This window comes from Anas platyrhynchos, chromosome 1 (genome assembly GCF_047663525.1).
Source record: "Anas platyrhynchos isolate ZD024472 breed Pekin duck chromosome 1, IASCAAS_PekinDuck_T2T, whole genome shotgun sequence".
Lineage (NCBI taxonomy): Eukaryota > Metazoa > Chordata > Aves > Anseriformes > Anatidae > Anas > Anas platyrhynchos.
In genome coordinates this window covers 124886143-124906657 of record NC_092587.1, presented here as the reverse complement: position 1 = coordinate 124906657, position 20515 = coordinate 124886143, and the positions used below count along the sequence as shown (strand labels likewise).

The 20515-nt window shown below is 42.1% G+C and overlaps 1 protein-coding gene across 9 annotated transcripts in view; it reads left to right on the top strand.

Annotated features, from left to right (window-relative positions):
- The window catches only part of AGPAT3 (1-acylglycerol-3-phosphate O-acyltransferase 3), an 87218-nt gene that overhangs the window by 27914 nt on the left and 38789 nt on the right, over positions 1-20515 (top strand). Inside the window, exons 1-3 of one of the 9 annotated variants that reach the window (XM_005012470.6) lie at positions 753-1142; positions 9859-9979; positions 10508-10587. The exons of 1 other annotated variant lie outside the window; for it this stretch is intronic. The gene's annotated coding sequence lies outside the window, so the exon portion shown is untranslated. Of the gene's footprint in view, positions 1-752; positions 1143-4627; positions 4757-9858; positions 9980-10507; positions 10588-20515 lie in introns of those variants that run through there. 7 more of the 9 variants (XM_038172299.2, XM_027448810.3, XM_005012471.6 and 4 more) reach the window with 7 other exon arrangements.

Here is a 20515-nt window from a genome sequence, read left to right as displayed (position 1 = left end):
TGGACACCAGAGTACTAACAAAAGCCACAGAACAGCTTAATTTGGACATTAAATGATACAGCAGAAGGGAAGAGAGCCAAAGGTGAGAGAGAAGAGGAAAAAAGACTTATTCAAAATGCATGGTTCTGGACAAACTTTTCTTGCCATGCTTATTCTGGAATTTAATCCGTTTTGAAAAGGAGATTACTCAGTTCACAAAAGGTAGACAAAGGTGAGCTCAGTGGATTCTAATCCAGGAAATAAGGATAAATTTGTTATCCCTTCTTCCACAGCTGTACTCCTGAGCAAACTTTGTGTTGATTATGGGACATGGGTTTGGGTTGGTTGTGTGTTGTGTTTTTTGTTTTTTTTTTTTCTTTCTTTCTACAACTTTGGATGTTTCTGTTGCCTTGCTTTGGGGTACTTTACAATGATAAAGTGTTCTTTGGTAGTAAACGAGGAATTTTTTTGATGAATTTTATGTAGTTGAGAGGATTCTTGAATTAGAGCTATTTCTTTTTTGTTTGCTTGAAGACTAAAAATTAGACTACAGCTGAATGGGAAACATTTTAGCCAGTGGAGGAGGGGAAAAAAAAAAAAAAAGAAAGCAGTTAAAACTGGGTAGTACAGTTAGGTGAGTTTGCTGAGTTGAAAACCTTCAGAGCAGCTTGTTTTAAAATTGTGTAAATATAAACTGAAGTCTTGTTGGCTTCCATAGTGCAATAGTGATGCAGTGCAAGGTCTTCAAAGGCAAATATTCAAGGGTCAGTCTGCGGTTGATGTAATGAGACACATATACTTTTAACTTGTAAAAGCCTATAGTGTAGAAGTAGGGATTTTCCAAACCTTGTGGCAAATTGCAAACTGAAGTAATCTGCACTGCATCAATTTGGTAATAACCTGACTCTGACTGAACTTATTCACTTGATGTCAGTGTGTGCAGTGAGACGTTTCTGGTTCAGTTTCATGCTGTGGAGTCCCTTTCTTGTCTTTTGTTTATTCTGAGATTAGAGAGCTGTCGATGCGTAGGTAATGCCAGTTGGAAAAAAGCTTGGAGAGTATGGCTGAGTGATGAGATACGCCTCTTGTAGATAGGGGTTATCTGGAAAGAAGATTGTGTCCTTCAAGGTCAGAGGAGAGAAGCTTGAAGTTTATATACAGGGGTAAGTATTTTATCAGCGTCTTTCCCCTAATACCCTAAGTTTTCCTGTTATGCTATATTAAGAAATTTAGCACAACTCAAACTTCTAAAATAACTGTGGCTGGGTAACAGGTACCTTTCTAGAGCAGGAAATTGAAATACTATTAGCCTCAAAATATATTAGCGGATTTTTTGATGATATAAGACCCTGTCTTAATTTATTTTCTTTCTTTTTTTTTAATGAAAGCTTACTACAACTAGGAATAGCTTCCTTGACACAGTCTGCTTTTCCTGTCTATCAGAAGTATCTCTTTCCCACACAAATAACCCACGCCTTTGATAATCTGTATCCTGCCCTTGAAAACAAATTCTAAGCTAATTTGCATAAGATCAGAGGCATGATGATATTGAGGTAGAATAAACACTTTGGAGGTAATGGGACCTGAGTCTTGTGGGCAAGAAAGTGACAACTCTAAGGAAACAGAATAAGGAAGAGAGAAGTAATCTCTTATTGCTTGAATATTGCCCAAGATGCTACTGTTGCTGCTGACTTGAGATTTAGATGAAGTATCTTGTGTCCTGGAGCTGGAGGTGGTGCTTTCATTTTGCGTTTAATAGCTATCCCAGAAGGTTTGTTGAATTATTTTTTTATTTTTTTTTGGGGGGGGGGGCAGAGGTAGGAGGGAGAAGTCTTGTACTGGCTTACACCATTCAAAATACTTCAAGTTAGTAGTTCTTAAGTGCAAGACTAAGGTGTTGCATCAAAATAAAATGACAGAAGGGTTAGGCTCAGGAGTTTGCTTTGTTTTTTTTTTTTTTGTTTGTTTTTTTAAGCACCTCTTTGTAACTGAGAAAATGTTATTCTGTGTGTACTCATAACCCTGAGGCAAGTATGGTTGAATGGGTGGTGTGACATGCATGTTGCAGTGCTCATCAAGCTAAGATTCATAAAGCAGGCTTTCCAGTAGAATATGTTTCCTGGTAATGCTTCATCAGGGATGGTGTTTTTTATTTTTTTCTCTCCAGTGAGAGACAAAGGAATAAATATAGAACAACTCAGGTGCTAAAAATATCCACATGCATTGACGTCTACTTCTTTTTTTTTTTTTTTTCTTTAAAAGAGACCTTTTGGCTATTTAGCAAGATGCTTCATATCTGCTCAGAATCATTCTGGCTGCAGTGATTTTTGAGGGAGAGACAAGTCAGCTGATCTTAGAGAATAGTTTATCTTGGTTTGACTTAAGATTGCAATGTGGGAATAGACCAGACGGTAAAGAAGAGACTTGGTGTGGGTAATGGCACAAGAAGTTAGTTTAATCACTGTAGCTGTAGAATATGGGCATTTACAATCTCAGAGATTAGAAGACTGCTCAGCTCTTGTGTTTATGGAAAAAAGATACTAAATATCTCAGTCAAACACTGAGATACATGGTAGATCTCAATGAAAAGATGGTCCCTTGATAGGAAAACTGCTTGTACTGAATGGCTTCAGATACAGTCTAAATTCTGGCCTCCTTTTAAGTGTGAGATGAGGAGATGAATAATCTTCCAAAAGATCTCTAATCTTAGAAGCTGAGATTTTTCAGAGCAGGAGAACGATATACGTGAAATGGATTTTGAAGTCATTCTCAGTTTGCAGATGATCTGCTGCAGACACGGTTCCTTGCACATAGTTTGCCACTGAGTACATTTCGAATAGCCTTTAGAGATCTGCGTTCTGAGAACAAACTGGTGAATCAATTAATGTATTTAAATTAGTTGAAAATTAGACTATTGCTTCAGTGTCCTGCCAGGCAGGACTTCAGAATTTATTAATTCGGCCTCACGTTCCTTTATTTACAAGCGGTGCCTATGTTTCAGTGTCCAGAAGCACTGAGATCAGCCAGAGCAGGTGCATGCTGCTCCTCCTACTGCTGCCAAAGGGGATGCTGCTCGGGGAGGAAGGGTCGAGGCTTTTTGGCATCTTGCAGGTGTGCAGCAGCTGCTAGTTTAGAGCACAGGGAGCCAGAGGGGACCCAGGAGGTGTCAGCCCTCCTTCCTGACAGATGTTAGCCTGGCCTGCTTGTAAAGGCTTCTGGCAACTGCCTCCCCATACATGATGTGATTTTGCGTCACCATCTTTCCTTCATGAAAATAAGTTTCTTTAAAGCCAGCCTGGCACGGCTGTGGGGGACCAAGTCGTTCCTGCAGCCCCCTGCGTGTTTCAAACCATGACCATGTCCTGGCCATCACCATCCCTTCACCGCTGTGCCGCTGCCTCCCCATTGCCACCGCTGCGGCCACTTCTCCCTTTCCAATTTAACAGCAGCTCAGATGTGAATCACGGTTTAGGCGTTAAAAATAGCTGGCACCTGCTCCAGCCACGCTCAGCCGGGGTGAGCTGGGGCCCTGCTGCTGCCTGTGCCAGCCATGGGGCTGGCGGGAGGGCTGAGGTGAGGCCTTCTCCACCCGCTGCCGGTGGGGCAGCCCCGGCCCCTCAGAGGGCCCTGCATCACCCGCTGGTGGGCTCATCAGCTGCACTCGTGGATGATTAATAAAATACTCGTTTTCTGTCTCTGCAGCTGTGTTCTCTTCTATTTATTTTCCTCTGTTTTTAACTTCAAAAAAAAAAAAAAAGTTTACTCTTGCTCAGTTTGGCCAAGTCCAAAGTCCAAGCTAGGACAACGTAAAGATAATGCATCCTATTAGGAATTACCTTATTATTTCAGATTATAATTAGCTCAAGCTCCATCAGCCTTCTGGAAATCTTATTTATGTATTTCTGATTAACTAGAAATACTATAAAGATAGTAATAAAAAAATTCCCATGTGTAAACAAGGTGGTGGTGGGGGGAACACTAGTTCAAAGGCTGAGGGCACATATTTTTCTGGAGCAGTTAACACTAGGCTGTGGCATGTAGCTCTGTTAAAGATGTGCATTTGGAAAAGAAAAAGAAAAAAAATCTTGGCCACTTCTTCTTGGAAAGGAATATGTGGAATATATCTGACTTCTTGAGATCCTGAAGAGCTGATGCATGTAAAATTATCGTCTCCTTCACTGCAATAACTTCGCCCGTAACAGAGAAGAGCACTTTTTTTCTCAGAATACAGCTGTATTTAACTGTACTTCCCTTGTCTGTGCTATTGAGTGAGACATGACAGCTAACGCAGCTAGTTTCACCGCTGCCCATTCAGATCTTACGTGCGGAAGCTCAGAATTTTAAAGCTCTCTTTAAAAGGCTTTTACTTTCTTAATGCAGACTGCGAAGGCTTTTGGGCAGGGAATAAATGTCTATTTAGGTCTGCAAGTGCTTTAGAACACATTTTATTTCTAAAACTTGCTCTTCATGTTCATTAAAGTTCCTAAGTAGGTTACTGTTCTATATCCTTTTAATTTCACTTGTCTTTGAGTTACGAATAAACAGAAATACATGTAATTAGTTTAGTCAGGAGGAGCAAAAGAGCTACAGAGGAGTAGGAGGATCCTTCAGCAACAAATAGCTGCCATGCAGGTTCGTGGCCAGTGCTGGGATGTGGCTCTCTTGCCAGCAGGTTGCTGGTGCTAGCGCTGACAGCAGTGGGTGCTTTGCAGAAGCTTGAAAGCTTGAAGTGTCTCCAGAGTCGAGGCAGAGCATCAGGTGGACAACAGCGAGGCAGGTGAGGAGCAGTATTTGAGAATATTTTTAGCCAAGCCTGCTTGACTCACGACCCTGGTGACAGCCCCTTGTTAAAAGGTATTTAGTGTGGAGAGGGGAGAGGAGTCTGTAGGTGAGCTCAAGGAGATGTTGTTTGTCTACGTAAGGGTCTTGGGAGGCTACAGTCTTCAGATCCACTACGTGGTTGGTCTGAGTCACTTGGCCTTGCTGTGCTTGGTTTTTGTCCGTCACAGATGGGGAAAATACACTTCCCTGCACCACAGAAGGGTGGCAGAGCTCTCTGTCAGCACTGGGGAGAGGAATACAACAGGGGATGCGAGCTGCTGGGGGTCCCCTGTGGCACAGGCACGGGTGGGACCAGCTGGCACCCCACACAGCCTGCCTGCCTCTCCATAGGCCACTGCTAGAAACTTGGAGCCTGTAAAGCTATTTCTGTCAAATGCTAACTGGAAATCTCAAATCCCATGAGGTAACTCCTTCAGATTAAGATTGTCAGTGAATTTGTAAGAAAATGGTTAATTTGCAGTACCTGGAAAGTCTGCTCTGGAAAGAACAGAAAAATTAGCAATCAATTTCTTCTCATTAGTGACTAATTATGAAGACCTTTTTTTTTTCTCGCCCAGACAGAAGGCCATTAAAAGGCCTACAGCTCTAAAAGCTATCTATAAATCTACCGTACACCAAAGAAAACTTCAGAGAACTGGGAGAAAAGCTTGTGCAGCCTCAGCAGCGCACTGGACGTTTCACTCTGAATATAGTGCTGAGACTCTTGGTCCCTGTGTTTGGGACAGGGCATGAAATGAAGGCAGAAATCTACCTATTTAGGCCTTTAATCAGGGTAAACTCCAACATAATTTTCCAGCTGCTATATATTGTTTTTTAAATAAATAAAAGTAATGACAAGAATGCACACTCATCAGGGGGTTAAACTAAGCAATTTAGTTGTGAACTGGGGCAGCTAAGGTTCAGGTGCATGTTCCAGTTACGAAGCAGTAATCCCCAGCAGAAGGCTGGGACATACAAAAGAGGGCAGTAACGTTTTAGCTGTCACAGCTGAATCTGCTGGAGGATGCTTATCTATCAGAGCCCTACCTCCACAGAAAGCTACGGACAGGATTAGATGGAACTTGTCTTCTGCTGGTATGCAAGCTCGCTTCTCTTCAGAGAAGTTTGCAGAAGTAAGAGGCCGTGGATGCATTCATCTGCTTCGTTTTGCTTATCTCTTCTCCGTCTTACAGAGAAGCTCAAAACTGAAGAGTTTGGTTGCAGGTGACACTGGAAAATTAAATACTTTGTTTGCTGCAGAAGTCTAATTTCTGTCTTGAAAAGGGAGAGCATCTGTTGATGGTCCATGTAGGTCAGTAGTCAGTCTTATAAAGGATGCCTTGTAGAAGGATTTACAGTCAACACAATGATCGGTATTTTCTGTCATCTCATAGTTTCCATTTCTTTCATGAGTCTAGCTCCTCTCTTCTCAGTTTACTTAAGCCACCTGTAGTGGCCATGGCAAGAAGATTTACAGTTCAGTTATGCGTTGGATGGGCAGAACAACAACACTTCACATGAAGTGTTTTAAACCCCTCGTACCTTTATTGATATTGCCCTAATTCTTCTACTCTGACTGAAGACCTCTTTCTGAAAGCACTTTCAGGGTCTATCGTTTCCAATTACTGTTAGTTTTAGGTGCTTTCTTTCTAAGATAGGACAGTCACAGTAGAAGGAAGGTGACAAGAAGTAATTTGCTGAAGCCCTTCAGTGGATACCTGTATGGTTATGAAGTGCTGCCCTTGTGAGATGATGCTGAAGATGAAGTTGGATGTATTCAGTCCTGTACATCCTGAATGTTGGAATGCTAAAAATATTTTCAAAGCTGAGTTATCAGGGTAGCTAATGGAGATATGTTTTTTGGGTTGTTATATTGAATTCAGTGCAAGGTGCTATGCAAAAGAAATGCGTGTGCTTGAATGTGACTTTTCTTTGCTCAATGTATTGCTTAGGTGTGTGTGTTCAGTCTAGGCAGACATCAGAACAGAGATTTGATATATTTCCAGTTTCTTGTCCATGGTTAAACTTTTAAAAAATAATAATAATAAAGAAGATAAGGAATTGAAAGACTGAATTGAAAGACTTAAGTTAGGGATCAAATCCTTGTGCAGGCACTGATACAGTAGAAAGTGTCAGACCAAACTTGCTTTCAAATCCTGTTTTTTCGCATAACCCTGCCTTGCCTCAATACTGAAACAGAAATTCTTCTACCAGTTGCAGTCTTTCATTATGGGAACTTTGACCTCAGCATTATCAGTTTTAGTGAAATGTCTGCATGAGAGAAACCATACAAATGCAGTGAAAAGGCGAAGATCCCTTTGAAATGCATGAAGGCAGTGTTCAAGAATCACTTCAAAAGCAGGAAAAGTACTTCTTCCAAGGAGCAGCTTGGCTTGAGCAGTGCAGTTTGTTGAACTGTAGCATGCTTTGTTGCATCAGTTCTGCAGGTTGCTGTAGCATGGGATATTGGGAAGCAGGACTTGAATGTTTTTATACTGAGCTTTTATAACGAGCACTTTATATTACTCTACATGCGTTTGAGAGTTGTAATGTAAATATAATTTCTAAAATTGTTATTTCAAACTAGAGGATTTTTTTTGCCTTTCTGATGTGTAGGGAACGTTACTTGAACTCTGTAGCCTCCCCTCTAAGTCAGCCTTTTTATTCCTGTAACCCACGTGCTTGTACCAACCTCCCCCCCACCAGCACTAAGAACCAGCTGCTTTTGGTGATTGTTTTATAGACCCTTCACCAAGTTCTTAGACAGGACAGCCACAAAAATAGTTGGAGCTGTAAAGAGCAGCAGGTGTTGTATCATAAATATGATAAATAAACTCCTCATTAATATCACATGGGCCTCCTTAAGCATGTAGGTTCATGGTCATGAAAGCTTCTCCCACAGTTTTGCTGTTCTGGTTAGGTTGCAGCCTAAACCACCTCCTGGCCAGCTGATGGCTGTTAGTTCTGGTATCAGCAGCCTTTCTGGCTTATTCCCCTCCCTGATGCTTATCCTTATTGCTAACGAGGGCAAGTGTACCTGCTGTAAATCACTTTGTGATACTAACTGGGTACTTCCCAGGGTTGTACGTGCGTTTTTCACAACTGCATCTTGGTGGCAATTGAGGTATTTTGTGCTAGGATCATCCAGGCCCTTCTGCTCCAGGACTGGTCATCTTTCAGCATCTGGCTGGGGCTTGCTTGTTTTACATATGGGGCTGTGCTTTGTATATTAGTGTGTTTCCATCCCACTTGTATGGTTCCAGCCTTTGAGGTCGTGATGCCTGTTGTATGACAGCTCAATTCACGTTTGTGTTGAAATTGCTTCCCAACTTTGTCATCAGCTTCTGTCATTTTTTATTTTTATTTTTGTACGCAAGCCATCGTTTGGTTAAAATGAACCAGAAGACTGATTTTTTTGGCTTATGCTTAATGTGTTCATTAGTAACTTTGAGAATTTCTGCAACTTTTTCTTTCCACGCTGTCTGTCACCATCTCTCTTGGGCCTGGTGTCACTGTTCCTCTACTGGTCTCCAACTTTGCTTACTTAACATACCACCACATGGAAAAGTATGATTCAGTGTTTTCTGGAGATCCAGATAGCCAAGAATTACTTGCACTTATTTTTAGTAATCTCCCTTCAGCAAACTTGTTATGTCCTAGTCTCTCTGTAACTTCATGTTTTTCTCCATCAGTCTTTGCTGAAGTCCTGTGCGCCATTGGTGCCACATGAGTTCTGTAGTCATTTCTATGCACAAAGTCAAACTGCATCATAAAAGCACTAATATTAAAGTCTTGAAATGAATCTACAGTTTCCACGCTTGGAGGGAATGAAAATAGAAATAGGGTTTGAAAATAGATGAATTTAATCGTGTTGAGCTTTGGTTTCTTGGGCAACTTGCATGAGAAGGAGTTGCAAAAAGTGGTGTATCTCTTTCAAATGCTTGCCTGGTCATCTCTTTCCCTTGTTTCTAATGGCAATGGCAAAAGATGGTGCTACCCTTTGCTCCAAAAAAAACAGCAAATGCATTTTGACAGAAAACCGGCCTTGGGAACGGTGCCAGCCCAGATGGGCTGGCTGGCAGCGAGTCATGAGCTGCCCACAGACCTAAATCCGAGGTAGCCCGTTAGTAGCTTGCTGAAAGGCTAACTAGTGTTTGCTCGTGTCGGCATGATGGTTGCCCAGATTTGTCAGAACTAGGTCAGAATTAAGCAGGTTTTGAATGGCTTGGTGGCCAGGGTAAATATATGCAATGTGATCCTACATGCCCCATCTCTATTTCTGCTCCTCCTATACAGCACCCCCCAATAAACTCAGGTTTAACAGACTGTGATTCGTAGATTGCTGCGCCAACCTTGCCGAGCTTGTAAGGCCTGTGAAATTACATAACAGCCTTTAAACAAGCCACCTCTGGGTGAAGTACATCTCTAATTACTGAGACTAAATTATCTGGAAAGTGAGCTCGTGTCTGAAGTAAATCTTCAGTTCGGTAAATCTAAAATTAAATAATGATTAACTTAATTGCTTCAGGATCATAAAAAAAATGCTCTTAATAAAATATAGGGATTAAGTGTGTGTTTTGAGAGTGGATAATTGCTTCTGCTTCATTTTCAAATAACTTCTATCAAGACAGGGTTTTGTAGGTAAAAGAAATACCTTTTGTTATGCTTATTAGTAAAGCTAGGAAAAGTAGGCTAGTCCTTAAGTATGCAAGCCCCTTCTCCATTCTGAATAGAAGCTGCAATTTCACTGCTAGATATAAAATGAGAACATTTGCTTTTAATTTCATGGATATGTGCCAGTCAGACCTTCTGAAAGCAATAGTAGTCGTTACCTGCGGAGCAGAGTGTAATACTAGTATATAGGAAGAATTATTTTTTTCTTTGGGGAAAAAATAAGAAAAAAAAAAAAAAGAGAAAGATGGGTAATCTTCGTAGAGAGCGGTTGAGTTAAAGAATTTGTGAGCAGGGTAAGCAGCTCTGTGTTGTTTGCATTGTATTTTGCTTTTAAACAAAGTATTTTCACCTTCGTTCATTGAAGAATGTCTTTTTTGCTTATAGGCAAATGAGAAAGCAAATCTCTTGAAACATAAGCAGTGGTACTTCCCTGGAGGGAGGAGATGGGAATTCTCCTGTTACTCTGAGAGTTGCCAGGTGCCAGAAGTGGTCCACAGTGGTGGTGGTAAGAAAGAAATCTTCCCCCACGTTTCTGTATTTGCATTTTGTCTGTAGCAATAAGATGCTTTTAGAAGGAAAAAAAAAAAAAGTGCAAATCCTGTTCTTTTCATAGATCTGTATGAATTGCTAGGAGAGGCATCAAACGTCTCCCACTCTTGGTATTTTAATTTAGGGATGAAACCTGCGCTTCAGCCCGGTGCTTGCTGTAGTGTTCGCTCACGCGCTTTCTTGAATGCTGTATCTGTTGGTAGTAATTGCAGCAAAGACTTAACCACAAATAAACCTCTAGAGGACTCTATAAATCCTAAATTGTCTCCCCCCCCCCCCCCCCGAAGTGTAAAATAGGAACCGTGGCCTTATAGTGCTTTGAAGTGCTTCTTACAAAGTTCTTAGAAATCTTTTGAATGCTGATTGTAGGGTCATCTTAGACTGGGCTGCCTTTAATCCAAACATTCTTAAATTTTAGCTGGTAACAACATATAACAATGTTAAGTTACAGCAGCAAAATTCTTATTATTGACCTTTTTTGCAGTCTCTCATGCATAAAAGGTGACAGCAAAAGTGGAAGGCTGATGAGACCCCACTGACACAGCAAGAGGACAGTTTTTCAGGGTAAGATTTTAAAACCCCGAAGTGTCTAGTGTCAGATGTTGACATTTTAATGATGATCTCCGTGATACCCTGCCCTCTTTGTGGGCTATTAATAGCTTTTTTATAGGAAAGTAATTTACTCCTGGTGATTTTGCACACACATGCAGCGTTGCTTTAGTATTTTAAAATGTTTCAAGGTCTATTATAGGATGAGTCTTTTGCCACAAAACTTTAATCTTTGTGAGATTTTCTTCAAAGCTCAGATTTGCAGAGCAATACCTACTGGATCATCCACAGACTGTTCAGGGCATGTTTTCTGCCTCCATGTAAAGGTATACTCCATTTGAAGTTCTAGTTTTCCCTGCTATGAAAAAATGCTAAAGCATTCATCATAGGTTATATTGGGTGGGCAAATAACCACTTCTGTGAGTCCCAGGTATTCTTGGACCAAATTTTACACATACATTAGTTATTACACCTGAATCTGGTTAATATTGATCGTCTGCAGCTTTGGTAGGTGAAGGGATGCAGATGAACAAAGCCTTGTTACAGTGTGGTGGTGACCAGCTACTTTCAGAGCCAGTTCTGCAGAATGCTTTTACTCAGGCTCATTGCCATCAGTGTAAAAGCAATACCCAAGCGATGTGTGAAAACCTATTTTTTGTGGATTTGCCGTTTCATAGCTTATTTTTTCAGTTTATACAGCCCCAATTTTTGCCTTTCTTCTTTTTGTGTAAGGCCTGAAAAAGCCATTGATGCAAGTGTTACTGAGAAGCAAAGATATGCTGGTGGGGGACAGGATTGTATGAATTGTGCATGGCTGCTGAATTTTCAAGTTCTGCTTCTGTTTGGACTTGAGCTTCTGGTATCCAGCCCTGCAGGCTGCAAAGCCTGGTGCCTGTGCCCCTTGTGTATGCGTGCCTGGGTCTTTTATCTCTGGTCGATGGAGCCTGCGAGGAGGAATCGTCTGGAAACGAAATGTCCTGAATGAGGTGGATGGCCATGCTGGAAGCTGCATGGGTTGAATAATCCCATGAATAATTCCTTCACCACCTTGATTGTTTAGATAAATCCAGAGCGGGTCGATAGATATTAATATGGATTAGAGAAATTTTACTGAGAGCTTTTCAGTGTCCCAGTGGACACTTCTTATGCAGAGCAAATCTCCATTTCATGAACCAAAGCACAAATGGTACCAGCAGGCACGCACTCAAAGAGGTGAGGGACTGACTTATGGGGAGGCTGAATTATGATAGCATTTCTCGTAATGGCTGGCCCCTCTTGTTGAGGCTCGTGCATAAGCAGAGGCCCTATGGGTACCATCTGCTGTTTTTGTCCTTACTACACGTCTTCGTGGGGAGATTTCTTTTTCTCAGGCTTGCCAGCATGACAATTTTGTAGCAATTATTGGAAGAGTCATTTTTAATATAAATTTAGTTGGGGGTCACAGGAAAAAAAAAAAAGGCAAAGACAAAGATCCAGCAGGCTACAACAAGAAGCAGCTCACAAAAGCAGCAATGACAATCGCAATTTCAAGAGTTTCTTTTAGTTCAAGCAAGGAGAAACGTAAAGTACGTTTTGTGAGATTTTCTTCAAAGCTCAGATTCACAGAGCAGTACCTACTGGATCATCCACAGACTGTTCAGGGCATGTTTTCTGACTCCATGCAAAGGTATACTCCATTTGAAGTCGTAGTTTTCCCTGGAACAGAGGTTGGCTCTCCTTATGATTTTCATCTGGAAGAAGTAAGTGTACCGATTGTGTTTTGTGAAGCACTCAGTCGTCATGACTTTTGAAGAGAGCGGGACTACACCACTCCCAAGTTTTGATCCCCAGGAGGCTGAGGGAAGGGGCAGCACTGTCAGAAGATGCTGGCTGCGCTTGGGAGCAGGACCTGGCACTGTTCAGTCCTGCCAGCGTGGTCAAGGACCAGTCTGAGCATGGGAGATTCAGTGGAAATCAAAGGCCCATAAGCTGAATCTCCAGGCCGCGGGCAAGAGAATTTTATAACTACTGCCTCTAAGAGCAGGTGCCTAATTGCAACTTAAGTTCTAATTTAGGCTCTTAAAATTTTATGAATTTGCTCTGTAGACTGCCTTGCTTAAGGCTTAGCTTTAAAAAAGTTTGCTGTTAGAGCCCATTTCATTTAAAATAGATGCACTGTGGAGCTGGATTGTGCAGGGACCGGCTCCCTTTCTTCAGCCAACTCCTGATTGCCTAGTAGGGATGTTTATTTTGAGAGAGAAAAATAACCCAAACTAAAAACACTGTAGAAGAAGCTATAAAGGCATGTGCTATTATGTATTTATAATTGCTCTGAAAATGTAAATGTCGCAATGGGAGCAGTTGTTTTCACTTGTTTTTTAAGTTGTGAAGGCCACGTGTTCAGGACCTTTTGGCAGTATTTTCCGATGCAGCAAGGCGTACAGATGGGGGAATATGAATGCTGTTGCAACCAGTATTAATATTATGCCACGTAAGCAAGGTCAGTTCTATCACAAGGCTCTATGCCTTGGTCATCTCCTTAAGGGCGTCTCTGTTTTTGCTTTGGTTTTGGTGTTCAGGTTTATTTGGACCAGTAGACTGATGCACAAGAATGGTTTGGCTTGAGGCTGCGGAGTTGGAGATTACACAAACATATGCATTTGTGGTTGAAAAAGGCTGACAGATAAAAGATACCCCTCTCGGAGGAGAACATCCTTTGTTACTGCCACAGCGTGACAACAGAAAGGAGGAAGCTGAGGGCAGCGAGAGGAGATAATGTGGCTGCTGGGCTGCTGCGACAACTGTGTTGCTCCACCATGGAGGAGAAGGGCTGTGCAGGTAGGGCAGCCACTCAGGCTGCTTGGCGACACTGCCAGGTCTGTTGGACAGGGATTTTGCACGTCCCCTCTGGATGGCTGTCAAGGAAGACACTCCTCTACTCTTCTAGAAGTTTCTGCCATACTCAGTAAGGAATCGTGTAGAGATTTTGGATATGTATCAACGTGGGAGCAAAAGGGCTAACGTACAGAAGCATCCTCTCTTGCAATTCCTTTTCTTCTGTTGCAGGGGTAGGGATGCTGCTTACTGTTGTGATGTGTACCTCAGAAGGGAAACATCTTCGCTGTTAATGACTGCGGGCTAATGTAGAGCTAGGATATTTGGTAACACAAACTTACAGCTCAGTTGCATGTGCTGCTGTGTTCAGGCTGCTCATCCCTCATGCCTGCCAGTACCGATTTATTAGATTTAGTTAGATTAACTGCTCCCCATTCAGCCTCCTGAAATGATCTGTTTTTTATAAAATAAAAATTCCAACATTCTGAACAAAAAAAATTAAAAAATATGGTTTAGCTTAAGATACAACTTGGTGCTGTTAATTTTTTTTACAGTCCTGGGATCAGTAAGTACTCTAAAAGCAGTCGCACAAGCAAACCTCAGGGCATGCTAACCCTAAGGAAGAGTTAAGAGTGAGCCTCTTGCAGTGCCTGGAGTAGGACCTGTGAGCAGTCAGTCAAATCAGCTGTCTAAATAAGCTCCTAGTTGCCCAGAAGTAATGAAATCAGTTACAGAAAAATACTTACTAATGCAGCAAAGTTTGAATTATTACAGATATTTCCAAAATCTGGCTGCTTACAATAAAGGTAAGAGGAATTTAAACAGAGTGATTCAATGGAAGTAATAATTCCTGTTTGGTGGGCTTAAAAGTGAACAGAACTGACTTCAGACTTAAGAAGCAGTTATACATTGCTGAGTAAATAGCATGAAGGTTCTTGTTGTATATCTTGATTGGAGAAATATTGATTCTTTTAAATCAGTTTTGGTAATTAGAGCAGTCTGTTTATTTAAAATGAAGCTAGCCTGGTTTGCTAGACTCACTGTCTATAAATGTGTTCTATATTAACACGTCACATTGAACTGCAGGCAGTTTTTAATATGCTTGAATATCTGTTTTTTTGGCATATAATTGCAGATGAACTAAGGGTTATTCTGGCAGATAAAAATGAATCATAAGAGCATAAATGCTGCTTCTCAAACCATTACTCTTCCTGACTGAGGTTTTGAAGAGCAGTGCCAAGCTAGCAGCGATGGCATTCAGAAATCAAGCATGGCACATAGGTTCTTTTGAATGTGAGGCTTTTCTACAATAAACACCTCTGTTTACTAATTAGTTTCTAATTTTTCAAATGACAGGGAGCAATTTTTGATTTGGCACTCCAACTACTCTGAAATGATGCGAGCTCCAAGAGAAACGGGTGCCTGCTTTCATACTACTAATTTCAGCTGATGCTGCTTCTGGTGCTTTATAAACGTGCCAGGTAACAGAAAACAACCTCTGCTCCAGTGATATTGTGCATCTCTGACAGAAGTGGAAGTGATAGTGTGGAAGGTATTGAGATGTAGAACCTTCCATGCACACAGCTGTCCGCCTTGCTCGGGGTTAGGTCATTGAGAAATCTCCCACAGTTGGGATTAGTGTCAGTACTGTGACACCTGTAGGACTGAGAAGGTACTCACAGCATCAAGATTACTTTTAATGTCCTTTTGTCTAGATGCAGTCTGAGCTAGTTTATGTGACACGATGACAAAAAGAGCAGAGAGCATCTGTCAAAACTTGCGTGCTTTTTCTGTTGTTTGGGGAGCCGCCCTCATGCAGACTAGCTCTGAATTCCACTAGTGCAACAAAAGCATGCGTTTTTAGTGGGCTAGTCATTTCAAGTATCCCTGCAGCCTTCAGTAAAAAGATATTTAGGTCACGTCCCTCTCAAACACTGCATTAAAAGGCTACTGTTTGGAGGAAGCAAAACAACGAAACTGAATCATGAAAACGCTAACCGGTCCTCAATTTCTGATCATTGTTGGAGTTCAAAGTCTGCATGTGTTACCACAGAAGGGACCCATGATATGAAGAATTCATAATAATTTAACTATATCCTACAAGAGACGTGTTTATCAATAGGATGCCAAGCTACCAAGAGATGAAAGATCTTAAGGAACAAGGAGAGCTATAAATGTTTCTTTTCAGATCTTTCTCTCATACGGGTTTTTAAATAGATGGGCTGTTGGCAGAACAATTTCTGTTCAGTTTCCCAGCTGAGTGGCCAACAACGGTCCAAATTTTAACGGCCTACAGACTTTCTATTTCAAAAGTAATTTTTTGAATGAGTTGGGATAATGTGTTTATGAAGGGGGCTGGTTCTAATTTAGAAAGATTGGGCCTCGTGTAAAAGCCTGCTGCGTTCACGTGCCTGAAGCTCAACCTTACATTCAGAATGTGATGCCCTAATGGTTTGTTCTTTGTTCTTGGCATGTTTTTTTTTATTTTTTTTTATTATTTTTTATTTACACTGAAAAGATTGACAGCAGCCACACAGCACACAGTCTTGGTATTCAGGTCAGAAGGGGCTCGTGTGATCTTGTCTGAGAACACAGAACAAAAAACTTTGCCCAGCACGTATTTGCTTTCGCTATCAGTCTGCTCGACAGTCTGCCCTATCTTTTTAGAAAGATACCCTGTCTTATGTATATGCAAAATGAGACCCGGCCACAGGGATGATTATGAATTCAGGCTGATAACAGCATTGTGAAATATTTGTCAGTCAAATCACCTGAAAGGAGCATAGCTGTTGTTTTCTGGCTGGAACACGCTGCTGATGACAGTTGAGGTGATAGGGAAGAGAATAAAAGTTGGATCCTATACAAGGAGGAAGGGGGTGATGTGGCTTGCTGGCCTTCTCTATTGCTCTTTCATGCATTCTCACCATTTGGGTTGTAAAAGGCAGACTGTACAAAGTAGCATGGCACTGAGCATACTCCTCCACAGCATCAAGCTCCCAAACACAATTTTGTGTGCCAATTCAGCTCGCGTGAGCTGTCTAAGAAGCTGTTTGGGTTCTGTGCCTCTTGTTATTCCAAGCCACATTTTTCACCTATTATTCTTTCTTGACTGTAAATAATGGGGTTTTATCTGAAGCTGCCTAAGCGACAATTAGTTGCCCAGTAGAACACTACTGCTTCTGGTTTTAGTATTTATTTATTTTTTTTTTTTTTCCCATGTCTCTCTTGTTACTGAGATCTTCCAAAGCCAAATACTTCAGAAGAACAGCTTTCATCTTCCATCCCTCTCCTGCATGGTCCGCACCTCCCTCCCGGACTGAACCCTTGCAAATTTTCTGGTGGAAGCTTACACTTCCTTAAAGCGGGGAGAGAGACTCCCCAACTCTCTGGGCACCCCATTTGCAGGGTGAAATTCTGCAAATGCTCTTCTGTGGAATTTCTTCATTTAATACAGCAGCGCATGAGCAGGGAAAATTTTTCCTTTTTTTTTTTAAAGCTGTTATTTGTACAGCATGCAGATAGCCCTGTCGTCATGTGGGGCCTTCTCTTTATTGCATTTTTGAGTTATTTGGTGGTTTATTTAAGCTTCTACATCCTGGCAGATGAGTAGCGGTAGCAAGCATTGAAGAAGCCTGAAGCATAAGAGAAACCAGTGTGCTTCGTGTTGTGTGTCCTGGTCCCCTCTCAGGAGTGGGTAAAATGGAGGTGGTCGGGTTGCCTCCAGGAACCTGAGAGCCATCCTGCTCCCTCATGGTTCACCCATGGCACCAGTTGGGTGGCCACAAGGCTGTTGCAGAAGAGTGTTACTGTGGCTGCAATCATAAGATAAATCACATTGCTCCTGTTTTGCAGATAATAGTGTTTCATACTTAAAATTTAAAGCAGCTCTTGAAAGCGTTTCTTGAAAGACAGACTTCTAGTTTCTTCCCTATTAGTATGCACCGCATCAAAGAAAAGCTTTGAACTCGAGTAGGGGCTCACAGGCACGCATGCGGTGTTTGCTGAGACTTCATTTAGCAGCAGCCAGAAGCTTCTCCTTGTTCAGCCACAGCATATTTGCATGTTGACAGGTATCTCCTGGTTGGCTTTGTTTTTTTCTTCAAGAGTTGATTTTCGCATAATTTTCAATCCAGAAAGTGAAGTGTATCATCCCTCTTTTAACACTTAAATCTTAGATGATCGTGGATTGGATTTTTGTTTTTGTTTATCCCTTATTTTGCATCCCTGATTTAACAGGAAAGGAAACTGCCAGAAAACATTTTCCAAATTCACCTTATCCATGTAGAAGATGACTCAAATTTATAGACACCTGCCTCTATCCCAATATTCCTCTTCCTTTTTTAATTATTAATTTATTTCAAGCCACCAGCCGTTCTCTGTGGCTGAAAGTGGGCTTTTGGATGGGTCCCTGGGTTTTACAGCTCCTTGCGTAGATGCATGTATGCTCATGAAATTTCTATTGTAGTTTATTTTTATCTGAATACAAAGGATGAATTCCCACCTGCCTTGAAAATTTAACTACTCTGAGCAGAGGGGAGCGTTTTGTGTAGTCTTAAAAATGAGTAGACACCACTGAGGTTTTTCTTAATCATCGGAGACTAAGATTGGCAACATAGTTTAATTATATAACATTGATTATTTCACACAATACAAGAGGCCTATTACTCAGAAATCATTCCGTACTAATAGCACTTCTGTTAGATAACTCCTTTCTGTTTGTTATGTAAGGGCTGGTATTATAGAATCACTGTTTGAATACCAGCACTATAATTTTAGAATTGCTTTTATAAACGAAATACCAAGTAAAACTTGTTCCAGATATAGACAATTATTGCAACTTCCTAATTAATTTTTTAAAATGAGGCCTCTTGATAATTGCTACTCTTGTTTTGGTTTTTATTTACAAAATCATAAGGCTGTCCTGCGCCCAGCCATGTTCCATTATATGTAATTTTTATAATAAATATTGTGCTCTGGAAAAGTACTGATCAGCAGTCCTGCAAACTGGTGATTCAGCTTCACCTACAGAAACATTGCAAGGACCAGTTTGCAGATTGTACATGTCTGAAAGCCTATCATCTCTGAACTACGCCTGTTTGTCCCTTGGGTTCTTGTTCTAATATATAACTTTTGTATTTATAACTGAGAACAGAAATAGTGTGTCCAGTCTCAGGCTGGGAAAGATAATCCATAGAAACTTCTTTGGAGCCCACAAATACTATTCCCAAGCAAGAAATTTGGTTGCAAGCTGCCTCCTCAGCTGACAGGGGTGTGAATATCGGTGAGACTTCTGCCTGTGTAATCACTTCACAAATGTGGCTGAGCAACAGGTGAGGTTGGAAAAGTGTTTGAAATATTTGAAATATAGTGGCGTCCCCCAGGGCTCGGTGCTGGGGCCGGTCCTCTTTAACATCTTCATCAATGATCTGGATGACGGCATTGAGTGCACCCTCAGTAAGTTTGCAGATGACACCAAGCTAGGTGCGTGTGTCGATCTGCTCGAGGGTAGGAAGGCTCTGCAGGAGGATCTGGATAGGCTGCACCGATGGGCTGAGGTCAACTGTATGAAGTTCAACAAGGCCAAGTGCCGGGTCCTGCACCTGGGGCGCAATAACCCCAAGCAGAACTACAGGCTGGGAGAGGAATGGTTGGAGAGCTGCCAGGCAGAGAAGGACCTGGGAGTGATGGTAGACAGTCGGCTGAATATGAGCCAGCAGTGTGCTCAGGTGGCCAAGAAGGCCAACGGCATCCTGGCTTGTATCAGAAACACTGTGACCAGCAGGGCTAGGGAGGTGATCGTCCCCCTGTACTCGGCTCTGGTGAGGCCGCACCTCGAGTACTGTGTTCAGTTTTGGGCCCCTCGCTACAAGAAGGACATCGAGGTGCTTGAGCGGGTCCAAAGAAGGGCGACGAAGCTGGTGAGGGGCCTGGAGAGCAAGTCCTATGAGGAGCGGCTGAAGGAGCTGGGCTTGTTCAGCCTGGAGAAGAGGAGGCTCAGGGGTGACCTTATTGCTCTGTATAAGTACATTAAAGGAGGCTGTAGAGAGGTGGGGGTTGGCCTGTTCTCCCATGTGCCTGGTGACAGGACAAGGGGGAATGGGCTAAAGTTATGCCAGGGGAGTTTTAGGTTAGATGCTAGGAAGAATTTCTTTACTGAAAGGGTTGTGAGGCACTGGAACGGGCTGCCCAGGGAGGTGGTGGAGTCACCATCCCTGGAAGTCTTCAAAAGACGTTTAGATGTAGAGCTTAGGGATATGGTTTAGTGGGGACTGTTAGTGTTAGGTTAGAGGTTGGACTCGATGATCTTGAGGTCTCTTCCAACCTAGAAATTCTGTAATTCTGTGATATGCCTGGACACTGCTCTCAGGACACAGCAGGGTATGAGGGCTTGTTGAATTTGTGCAGAGAAAGCAACTGATGTTTTCCTTAAAGACATGAATGCTGGGTTGTTTCTTTCCCAGTTGAGAAAGGTTCATGGGACCTTTCTCACCACACTTTCTAGCATATGGCATGCTTATTTCATGCTTACTTTTAAACTCAGAGGCAGCGTCTTATGCTCCTTTTTTTCCACCCAGCTCTGCTGAGCTTCATGCCAGATAAAATCTCCTATTGGGCTGTGATTTTTAAATTCACAGCCTCTGGTTTCCTTTTTGGCCGTGTTTCTAAATAGTTGCAAGCATTGTGTGTTTCTCTGATTGTCAGACTTCCTGTTTATTTTCTCTGGCACGGTTTTGCACCAATTCTTCCCACTTCACTAAAACCTCCGTGGCTGCATGTGCTGGGCAGCCAGAGGTTTTGGGGGAGCCAGAAGCACCCCACAGCTCGCTGTATGCACCCCACAGCTCCTTCCCAGGCTTGGTCAACAAATGGAAATGTTGTGTCTGCAATGGCTGCTTCAATTTTTCTGTGGTATTTCAGCTAGACTGTGCTTGGAGTTGGTTTCTTCTTGCTCTTTTTGGAGGCCTGGTCCTTCTCACACGAGGATCAGCTATGCCAACTTAAGGGCCTGTCCTCACGCTGAGGGCTGTGGTGAATTGGGTGAGCAACAGCCACACTCTTCCACCATCCACCTTTTTTGTCTCAGTGCAGCCATGGCCTCAAGTCCCTGTTGGGATCACGGTGTGGAATG